The 12,095-nt window shown below is 40.9% G+C and overlaps 1 long non-coding RNA gene across 1 annotated transcript in view; it reads right to left on the bottom strand.

The window, feature by feature from the left end:
- Positions 1-281: 281 nt before the first annotated feature.
- LOC146816520 (uncharacterized) overlaps positions 282-12,095 on the bottom strand; it is a 146,931-nt gene continuing 135,117 nt past the window's right edge. The window contains exon 3 of the long non-coding RNA XR_014962917.1: positions 282-366. This is a non-coding gene — a long non-coding RNA (uncharacterized LOC146816520). The remainder of the gene's footprint in view (positions 367-12,095) is intronic.

The following is a 12,095-nucleotide window of genomic DNA, read 5'->3' on the forward strand; positions in this document are numbered from 1 at the left end:
CTTTCATTCTTTCTTTCCTTCGTTCTTTCTCTCTTACTTTCTTTTTCCTTCTCTCTTACATTCCTTCTCTTTCCTTCCCTATTTCTTTCTTGTACTTTCCTTTTTTACTTCTCTTTCCTTCTTTTTCCTTCTCTTTGGCAATGCTTGTTGTAAAATGTTGTCAGATAGATACAAGATCTTTTCCTTTGCAATAGTTGTTGGTGTTATAAATGCCAATATAAAACACCATTATTATTTATACATTTAGTGATATATTTATAGATATATCTTTATATAGGTTATTACGGGTAAGGTAAATATTTCTCCAACCACACCCGAACGTCTGAGAGAGGTTAGGAAAAGTGGCCAGCAGCTCGGGTCAGGGGCCTGTAAAAAAGGAAAGACCACACTTGAACTTATCACAAAAATACAAGATAAAAAATACAAAATGTTATAGCAATTCACAATCTCTGCACGAAATGACAATATATGCAATATGAAAACAACAACAAACATTTATTATACCAATAAAAGAAGGGAAAAGAAGGTTAGATTAATACAAAGTAAACTGTACACAACACTCTACAAATAGAATCTAAATGTAGGAAAATAAACATGTCTGCAAGTCAGTGAAGTGGAGGCTGATGCAAATCGAGCACAGTTTCTAGCTAATATCCCAAATCCCCGTGCCCCTCACACATAGTGTGGGCTTGATTCACAAAGATAACTTACAATTTTCAGTAACTTACACATTGGAGTAAGTTTACTATATTGTGTTAATTTACTACAAAAGTGTAACTTACATATCTCCACCAAATTGAAGGGCCTGTGCACTATAAACTGTTGAGTAAGTTTACTACTTACTCACTATTCACAAAATCAGAGTGTAATTTTACTCCAAAAGTGTAAATTACAGTTTTGGAGTAAATTTACACTCAGATTTTCTGAATAGCTAAAGAATAGTTACCTCACAGAGCGCACTTTGGAAAGTACCCCAAGTGGGGGTATCTTTTAGCTGGCTTGGTGTTAACTACTGATATGCTGTGGATAATTACATTATTAAACACGCGTCACCAGAGCCAGCCCAATAACTGGGAGCACCCAGATCATTTTTGCAGTGACCTAAACTAAATGGCTGGAAACCCCTTTCATTCTAACCAGGTTACATCACTGCTGAGCCCTGACACCTAAACATTAAGGGTCAGATTTATCAAGGTTTTGTGTCACCCTTGCGCCACGAAATGGAGCACAAGGGCGACGTAAAACATAAGTGAGATTTATCAAGCCACGTAAGGCCACATTGCGTGGCCCTACATAGCTTGATAAATCTAGAGTAATGCAAGGCAGTGCAAATCATTGCGTAATGTTCCTCTGCCCTAGGGAGGCGTTCCATGGGTGGTCAGGAGGCTGCTTCAGAGCACTAACAGATACATAAGAACACCACACATTCCATATATATTAAATCACACTTAGTGACCTATTACGATTCAGAGGAAACAAAGGGGGCCCTACCCAGACCCGTGACTCAAACATATGTGGATGCACACAGGAGGGTATAACATGTATCCCCCTGTGTCCATGCACATAGGTTCCTCCACGGCATGGACTTTCGATTCCATGCTGTGCAGGAACCATGTAGTACGGTCCCATTGCAGTACCTTATTTAATGGCAACACCACCTTTAAAAGAGGCACCGCAATGGGACCGCAACGCTGTCCGCTTGGAAGACCAGTCAAATGTAATAATCTGGCGGGCGGGCGGCGCAAGAATTGGCAGAGCAGTGGCGCGGCGATATGCACTGCTGCATCACCGCTCCGCCAAAAACTTGGAATTAGGCCCTTATTACTTTAATGTATTCCTGACATTCATTTTATAAGTCTGAATTACAAATGAAACAAAAATGAATAATCTCTTAAAGCAATCTATGTATTCCTTAATTTGTGTTGTAGTTGACTTATGGGTACAGGGATGACGTTTGTTATGTCTACTGAGAGGTGTTTACTGGTAAAGAGCTGTGAAGTCTTCTTGTAACTTCCAAAATAAATTATTGATAATGGTCATCACTAAAAGTGCAGTATATATACTAAATAAATAACGTGATGAGTTGGTTTTGTGTGTGTGTTCCTGTGTGTAAATGAGGACATGAGATGATCCAAATCAGGTCAATTTTTCCAGGGCAGCAAAGACTCCAAGGCTGCTGCTGTACTTGATCAACCATCCCGGATGGATGTAGGAGAAACTGCCCACCTCCCGGGCTAAAATGCCCTGGTGCTTGTTTTTCAGATGGGCTAACAAGCAGACAAGACCACATCACAACAGTAAATGGTAAGTGCCATTGATTTGCCAGAGTAAGTCTTGAACCTTGTACCCGGCCCCTTTGGTTGACTACCATTTGGGAAACTGGAACCATATTAACAAAATGGAGGATAGACCCTGCACTACTGGATGACAGACACAGGGGCCTATTCGCAAACTGGATTAGTATGTGAAGCAGTATTACAGTAATACTACTTACGTACTACAAAATCATATTGACTAAAGTACGCTCAAAGAAATTTTACTTTTTTTAATGTTTAATAAGCTTTATTGAGATAAAATTCATCATACAACATTGAACAAAAATCAGAACAATATTCAAGAACAATTAGATTATGCAGAATGAAATATGCCGTGAAACATAGTAGAAAGCTTTTTACTAATTGTTAGGATTTATAGGGAAAACAGAAATAGGGTGAGGGAGGGAAAAAGAGGAAAGAAGTAAGATATGCTCTATAGCTGAGGATCAAATAACAATAAATATACAACAGAACAAATGGAATGTAGGTTGATATGTGCACATAGAATTACAATAATAAATATTTTAAAAAGAGAGAAAGAAAAGCAGAATAAGGCAAATAAATAAAACAGAAAAATCATGGAGGCTGGAAATTTTCAGAACAATTATGGGATATCTGAACAATGGAGATTTTATTCAAATAAACAGTTAGTGGTAACCAAAATATATCTCTATTTCTCTGTGGATTATGAAAGAATGTGAAAGCAGTATCCAGCCTACGGTAGTGGCATAGAGTGTTCCTCCAGGATTTGACTGAGAGTTTGTTTGAGCATTTCCAATTAAGTGTGATCTGTTTGAAGGCTAAGGCTAACATGAGGTCGAAGAGTGACTCCGACAGACTGCCTATAAAGAGGATGGTGTTTGATAGGGGAGTATGGAGATTAAAAATAGTTGAGACCCTAGACCAAATTTGCTACCAAAATGAGGCTACGTGAGGACAAGAAAAAAGGAGGTGATATAAATCAGCTGATAGATGGTCACAGGACCAGCAAGTTTTGTTATCAGAGTGTATAAAAGTAGCAATGGAGATAGGAGTAAAAAACAACCTATGTTACAAAAAACATAGATTGAGTGGTGGATGCAGATGTGGAGATTTTTAACGAAAAATGTTAAATTGTAATTTCCACCTAACTATAATGTCACTCAAACCTTTCCTTTTTCAATGAATTGTGAAGATTTTTTAACTCAAATTAAGATATCATGACCATACGTAACTAAGCCAACTTGTGCCGAGCATGGCCTTAGGCCCTGCAAGATGTGGGATTGGTCGCAGTGCCTGGCCTGCAGTCTGGCAATAAATCCAACTCCCCACCAACAGCCAACCCGCCGCACTCAACTGCCTGAACACGTCGAGCCAACAACACCACAGACATCAACATGCTCTTTTCTTTTTTTTAAAGTGATTTCCCGATCCCGTGGACTCTTGCAGGAGACAGTGTGCCCCACTCTGCTCCTTTGAGAGTCTTGCAGGATTATCGCACTACAAAATATTGTACATTTGGCCCAGGGGGTGGGGGCCCCTCTTGGACTCCCCTACAAGGTCCAGGGTGTCAGGGTACCACTACCCTGCCCCATCAAACCTTAAGTGTGTTTCTCACATTCACGGCATAGGGACTGAGTCCCCATGTCCTGTAATGGCAGTCCGAACATTTCTCTTCATGTTGTGGCCAGCCAATCAGAGTGTGAGCTTCTGCAGGATGTGTGAGTCTTGCGGGAGTGAGGTGGCCAACAGGAAACAAAACCGTTGGCTAAGCAGATTGCTCTTGTATTTGAAGCTGCGTGCCCACAGAACTCTCTTGAGAGACCCGTAAACCCAACCGTCCTTTTGGGACCTTAATTCTTCAAAAACTACTGAATCGACTTATCACAAATCACAAAAGTAGAGTTTCTGGGTAAAGATCTAGATTTCTGGCAAATTTGGTGTTATTCTGTTCAGCCATTTTTACTGTTACAGTGTCTAAAATTCCTCATGGAAATTGCGTGGGGAAATTGCATTTAGGGACCCCTCCTTCTTCGCTTGGCTTCCACTTGACCGATCACTCCAAAACTTTCAAGGAAGGAGCTGAGGTGATTAACATTTTTTGGAAAGTTTGTACAGATTCATCAAACAATGCCAAAGTTATTAGAAAGACATAAAATCCATTTTCTATGTAACTATGTCCTAACTATAATTATACAGTGGTGAATGCCACAGTGTAAAATGATCTATAACTATTTTATTAATACATTAATATACATTTTAATAAACGTATTTTTAATTTAAAACTAAAATCAACGTAATTTTTTAATAATTAAAAATAGTTTAAGTTAAATAAAAACTACATTTTTAACTTACATTAAATAAAAATAAAGATGTTATAGTAGGTGGGATTTTTTAAAGTGATTTCAAATAAATATTTATTAATTAAATACATTTCAATTTAGTACAGATGACAGTTATTTTAATAGTTCTAGGTAAAAACTATTTTATACGGTTTTATATTAACATAGTTTTACATTTTTTTAAGTTTAATAAACATTTTTAATTTTCTTTATACGTTCCCGTAGGGAGACATACGCCACAGTGATGGCGATCTCCGCCTACATGTTAATAATTACAAATAGTTGCTTTAAACTCATAAATCCTAGTGTAGCAGGCCAAGTGTATAAAACCTGCAGTTAAATATGAGCAACGATGACATCTGAGAGAGATATTTTGGTCAATGTTATTTAATTTTACAGGGGAATAATAAAAGAGACTCAGGAATTTATAGGGATTGAGCTTATGTTTATACTTATGAAAATTGGTTTTGTTTGTTTACAACAGCATGACCATATAGTATCATGTAATGAGGAATGGAGGTTTATAACCCATTGTTCACATCCCAGGTGGACAGCGACTGCACAGATTTCAGTATACATTTGGTATAGCTTGAAAACACGGTCTCTTTTAATGGTAGTCGCAGCCATTAGTAACAGTGGGGGAAATGTTGTTGGCTCTTTGGGGAAAGTGGAGAATGTGGTCCTGGCTTCTGTACGCAACCTGTAGTACGGTAGGATGGAGGATAGGGAGTGGGTATCATTGATTAAAAATTGTTGAAGTGTAATAAATTGTCCATTATTAAAGAGATCTCTGAGGTAGAGTAGGTTTTTTGGTATCCAGCTTCTCGTTTACAATGCTTTTATGAATCAGTAGCACAAGCGGGTTATTTGCTTGTTGTAAATTTCAGGTGTTACATTTTATACGTCCGGTCTCTTGTGTAGCCCAGTGACTATGGCAATCATGGCTTTGGAGCTTATAAAGCTGCAAATAAGTATGATTTATCTACTGAGAATGATGTTTAAATGATCTGAGTTCTTAAATTGCAGCAAGGCGCTAACGAAGAATCAAGCAAGGTTGCTCACTAGATCAGAACTATTCGCCACTGTTAGACTATCTTCCATACCGATATAGCAGACGTGAAGTGCTATGTGGATGGAAATGGCAGATAGGATTACACTACAATTATTCTAGCTTGGGCACTAATCATGCTTGGCTTTGGGACAGAAACATTATTTTTGTTGTCTTATTGGTTTATTCTAGAATTCCAAGAGTAAGCCAAGAGTATTCCAGACGTCTTCTTAAAATTCAGGGGTAAGTCAGTAGTACTACAAGAGTAGTTTGGACCGAGTGGGATTGTCTCCTTCGTCTCTGGCCGTGAGCAATCAGTATGACTTGAGGATTTCATTTCACCCTCTTACTCTTCCTTGCGGGTCCCACAGGGGTCCTGATTGAGTCCAACCCTTTTCAACATATATGTTACGCCCCTAGTTGAACTGATCAGATCTTTTAGTTTCACCCTGACGTCCTTTGCCAACAACTCGCAAATTGTCATTCCACTGGCCTCGGAGGATATGGGGATTGCTGCTAGATTTTACGACTGTATGAAGGCAGTCAGTCTGTGGAGGTCATTGAACTGCCTCATACTTAACTTTGGTAAGATGGTGGTGCTGCTGTTTGGTGCCCAGCCTTCCTTTTGGTCCCCTGAATGGGTGTCGATTGAAATGGGAGCGGTTCCCGCTCCATTGAGACCCCCTAAGAATTTGGGAGTCCTCTTAAATGACAAATTTGTTCTATGTGGACCAGATCAGTGCTGTGACCTCAGCCGCTTTCTTTATCCTTAAAAAGATTAGGAAGATTTTTCCCTTCATCCCGGATCACCTGCAGAAAATGGTAGTCACCTCCCTGGTTTTATCGAGGATTGACTACTGTAATGGCCTTTATCTGAATGCTCATCATTACGTTCTCAACAAGCTGCAAACTTTGCAAACTGCTGCAGCTCGTGTGCTGTTCGATAGTCCAAATTTCCATTCAGTCACTAAGTCCATTAAGAAACTCCACTGGCTCCCTGTCAGACAGCAGGTCTTTTTCAAAGCGCTGTGTACGGTAGACAAGCAATGCAAGGGATAGGACCTGTCTTTTTGAGGCAGAGCATCACCTGGTATTAACCAGGCAGTTCCCTGCGTTAAGCCTCGGCCAAATTGCTAGTGATTCCTAGATTCAGGTATGTCAAATGGGGAGGAAGAAGCTTTGTGCTTGGGGCAGCCAAAGCTTGGAATGCCCTCGCCATATTCATCAAAGCTATGCCCACCTTCCTGGCTTTCAGGAAAGCCCTGAAAACATGGCTCTTCTCTTCTTGCTAATTTTCTTTCCTTTGGGTCGTTTCCTTTGCTAACTCAGCTAGCGCCAAGACGCCTTTTGGTATTTGAGCAGTCTAGAAAAATATTTAACATAATCTTTGTGATTTGGCCCATTGGGACTTTCTAGCTCATATTTATGGGTCTTTTTCAATTTCTTTCCTGAACTTGGAGTGCTTTACATCAGTGCTCTAACGCTACTGCTATTCCCACTTAGGATGTCATTGACAATGCTGTGCCTGTAACAGCCAATCACGAGGTTGCTGAAACCACATCTTGATTAGTTGTGCCACAGCACTGTAGAGTAAGTTACAATGTTTGTGTGTGCAGATCCTACCGAGTTTCAATCTCAAAACAGAAGCCAATTGGGAGCTGGGAACATAGCCAAAGAGAGTGGTGTGGGCAAATTTCAGTAGTCCGTGCCAAAGTGAGACATGTCCCAGCAAAGTAAGCAAAAGAATCATGAGTTCTGTTCTGTGTGAGTTTGTGTGTATGTATGTGTATACACATTGGTGTACATGTTTATGTGATAGTATAATGTCCCAACCCGGTATAATGCTGACATGGTGGTGGTAATTCTAAACATATTTAGGGTATTCATTGAATGATCATTCCCAGCATAATCAATCAATCAATCAATCATATCACTTGTAAAGCGCACTACTTACCCGTGAGGGTCTTAAGGCGATGGGGGGTGGGGGGTGCTGCTACTGCTCGAAGAGCCAGGTCTTGAGGAGTCTTCTGAAGGTCAGTAGGTCTTGGGTCTGCCGTAGGTGGGTGGGGAGGGTGTTCCAGGTCTTGGCGGCGAAGTGGGAGAAAGATCTGCCACCGGCAGTCATTCTTTTGATGTGGGGGGCTGCAGTGAGGGCGGTGGAGCGGAGCTGGCGGGTGGGGCTGTAGAAGCTGAGTCGTCTGTTGAGGTATGCTGGTCCTGTTTTGTGGAGTGCTTTGTGTGCGTGGGTGAGAAGCTTGAAGGTTATTCTCTTGTTGACGGGGAGCCAGTGCAGGTCTCTCAGGTGGGGTGTGATGTGGCTGCGGCGGGGGATGTCGAGGATCAGACGTGAAGAGGCGTTCTGGATGCGTTGCAGCTGTCTCAGGATGTTGGCCGAAGTTCCTGCGTAGAGGGCGTTTCCGTAGTCCAACCTGCTGCTGACGAGGGCCTGGGTGACCGTTCTTCTCGTTTCGGTGGGGATCCACTTGTAGATCCTGCGGAGCATGCGGAGGGTGTTGAAGCAGGAGGAAGAGACGGCGTGGACCTGCTTAGTCATGGAGAGGGTGGAGTCGAGGATGACCCCTAGGTTGCGTGCGTGGTCGGTGGGTGTTGGAGCTGTTCCCAGTGTGGTCGGCCACCAGGAGCATACTGCTGGCTAAGGAATAAGTTTGGTAATTTATGACATTTTGTGGCATGATGATGTCTACGTGTGTTGTAATGGGCCTGGTTCTTAGCATTCTCTAGGGATCCACGGCATGATGATTTCCATCCCTTGTATACTCCTGCACTCTGTGTACAGAAGATATATGAGGTATGTTTATGTTTTCAAAAGATAAACCTTCACAGCAACCCCACCAGCCATCAATGTACCTCCAGCGACAACACCTGAAATGCCCACACATTCTCACCAAACATTCTACCCTAACATTCTCTCATCTTATGGTGGCGGATTGTGGACAGCCGGCTCAACATTTGGCAAAGTGATGGTAATTTATGTGTGTAATGTGGGTATTCAAATCTAAGTGGTTGCAGTGATACATACGTCTGTAAAATGTATAGCTTTGTGAAACAAACATTGACAAAGCTAATAGGTTTCGGCGATTGGAGAGCTATTGGCTTTCTTAATGTTAATGTCTTTTAGCCAAGAGCACACAATTTAAGTATGTAAGTAAGTTTTTGGTATGGTACAAAAGTGACTTTCTTCTATATAAAACCTGTCTGGACCTAAAAAGAATGTCAGAGGGTGTAAAAATAAATTATAGTTCATATAACTTCCAAGTCATTAAGTGAAATGTTTAACCGACTCCAAGGATAATTGCAAAAAAACATAAAATGCAAAAAATAACTACTAGAACTTTGACACTGGATCAGAGCAGAAATAAATAAAGGTACAATTAAAAGTAGTGAAATGCAGTCAGATCTCTAAATGGGGCGTGCCTTTGAAGTATCCAATGAGTGCAAGATTGGTTTTAAGAGTGTGCCCAATAAAATGAAATACAATTAATTAAAATGAATAAAATTAAGGGAGAGTTAAAACAATTTTGGAGAGCGATGATGGTTTTCAGGGCAGAGTATCCCATTCGAGATTCTGGTGAGCATTTTCTTTCTTTTTTACAAGACAAAGCCAATGAGGCCGACACATGACTTGAGAGGTATGTTTGTGCCCTGGAGTTGAATGATAAGACATGTCTGCAGATGGTAACTTCTGTGTCACCTCCTGATTTTACATGGGTAGTAGGCGTACCCGCACAAGTGCAGATATATAGAAGCCATGAATGGGAAATCAGCACCTTGAGGCACATACTGGAGGCTCCCATGGAAACTGAAGATGGACTGCCTGAGTATTCAGCACTGCAACCTGCTTCTGATGTACACATCACAGTCATTTTAGATTGGGAAATTGTGCGTGATTGAGATCAGCAACAAGATGCATACACCGTCAACAAGTAGTGATGGGGAGGGAGGGGGGGACAGGTCAAGCAGCGAAGCGGGCATGGGATTGGGGATAAACAAGCAACACCGGGACATTCATTTGAAAAAATCCTCTCACTTTGAAACTAGGGAAAGAAAAGTAAATAGGCACCCTCAGGAAACAGTGTTTGACATGTGACCTCTGTCTTTGAATGCACAACAAATGTGATGAGGTAAGAACAACTTTTACAGGCCTGTTTACAGAAACAGAGCTCTGAGCGAGGGAGAAGATGAGCGCTCATGTGAAATGCTCTTAAACAAAATAAAAAGTAGTTCCTAAAACAGTTCTTAAAATGGGAGCAGTGGATGGATAGTAGTAATTGGTCCATGGTCTCAGGGAGGGCTAAACACAGGTAAAGACATGACGCATGCATGCCATGGACAAATGGGGAGAAAAAATATGGGAGGGGCGATGGAGCCAGCAAATGGGAAGGCCATGGGCTGAAGCCCAAATATTGAATACAACAGTCCTTTCAAGAGAATACGTGCGCTGTCTAGCCGATACCTAAAAAGCAGCTACAGTTTAATATTGTTTACCAGCATTGACTCCGGCTGTCAGCATCACACTTTTCAGCAGTGCGGCTCAAATTTGAAGTGTGTCCCTTCCGGTATCATTAGCATTAACCTGACCAGTCGAAATGAGAAGGAATGGCTCTGTTAGGACATCGCCTCACACCACATTTTGAACAAGAGTAAGCAAGTGGCCTTGTCAGCTCCTAGCGGTCAGGTGCTGAAGCCAGTTTTGTGGCCTAGCAAATCATGCTCAGATTATGACAAAGACTGCAAAGTCTGAGCGCAGACCAATGCCTGCTGCATTTTAAGCAGTTACTCTTGGCACTGTTCCTCTTGCTAGCTGACCCTAGGGGCGAAGCTGCAGCAGGTGTCTGCTGTTCACATTTCCTAAAAGCATTTTTTATATTTTGTTGGAGATCATCCCAACCTCTTTGCAAGGTAGCTGCTACATGTATGTAATTGGGGTTAGGCAAAACAGCATAGGAGCTACCCTTGACGGTAGTAGGTGTGGCACACATGAATTGTTCCATACACAAAGGTTTTAACATTTTTTGTATAGTTTTCTATTATTTAAAAATCCACATACAATCCTTTTCTACAAATGCAGAAAGCGTTCATGTTTTAATGCTTGTATGTTATGGTATTCGCTTATATTGACATACCTGTTTTCCTAATTGTGCATTCTTGTGCCGCACATATAATGTCCTTTGCTCAGACGTACAGTTAGGAAAAATACAAAATTATTTGTATACTTTCTAAAAAAAAATTCGTGCACTCCATTTTACTATGCGGCACGCTTCTCAAGCACAACGTGTTAACTGAGCAGATTGATGGACTTTCCTACACTGCCCCAGTAATATCTGGGCTTTTTTAATGTATGTAAGGTAGATGAATGAATAACTGCAAAGGCATTCCTGCATGTTTGTGAATACCATCTTCGGTATGTTAAACTAAATTGCATTCCACTTCCCAGGTAACATCTGATGCCTCTTGTGGTCCCCCCTTTCTCTCCTGGGTTTGCCTTTCTTTACACACGCATAATTTATACAAATATTACACAATACCACACCTACATCTCATCGCCCACGTAAATTGTATGTGTGTTCTCTTTTGTAAATTATGCAAGATAAACTCATGCGTACATTCTGAACTATTCCCAGCAGAAATAGGAACTAGACCTGGAAAAGTCTTGAAGAGTTAGACTAATTATTTAGACCGCACACCTGTTGGTCCATTTAGACACAGCTTCGGTGCGAAAAGATGCACACATATTTACAACCATTTTGCACTGGTTCAAGGGTCTCCAATCTTTTCTGTAACGAAAGCTACTATTGATCAGTGAAAAACATTGTGAGCTAACTCACGCATTGTTACCAGACACCCCCTTGCCCAGCTTTCTTGACTTTAAATCTAATTTCCATGGAGCCCGATACTATGGTTTGAACAAAATACTGTGACCAGGAGTACTATGATAGGGCTACCATGTGTCAGTGAGTGAGTGCATGGTCTGTGGGGACGTATGAACATGTGTGTGAATGTATATATGTGTATATATGTCTATGGGTGACTGAGAGCCTCTATCATATGAACTTGTGAAACAGGACAAACCTTTTGCCATATGTGGCACAGTTACACGTAGAGCACAAACATAAAATCATTTTCTTTACTGGGAGAAATTTAAAGTGCAGAAGAATGTTCTGCAAAAATGCTTCATGAAAATGAATGTTTTTGGCACTTTTTTCTGCACTTTAAATTTCTCCCATTTAAAATAAATGGTTGTATTTTACAGTTCTAAATATGGCAGCTTGTTTACCAGTCACTGGGAGCAAGATGCCTGCTGTGTGCAAATGTTACACTTCAAAATGGGAGGAAATTCAATAGAAGAGTAAACTTTATGTTCATATGCATTACATAAAACTCATCATTTTA

The sequence above is a fragment of the Triturus cristatus genome, chromosome 6 (assembly GCF_964204655.1).
Source record: "Triturus cristatus chromosome 6, aTriCri1.1, whole genome shotgun sequence".
In the NCBI taxonomy this organism is placed as follows: Eukaryota; Metazoa; Chordata; class Amphibia; order Caudata; family Salamandridae; genus Triturus; species Triturus cristatus.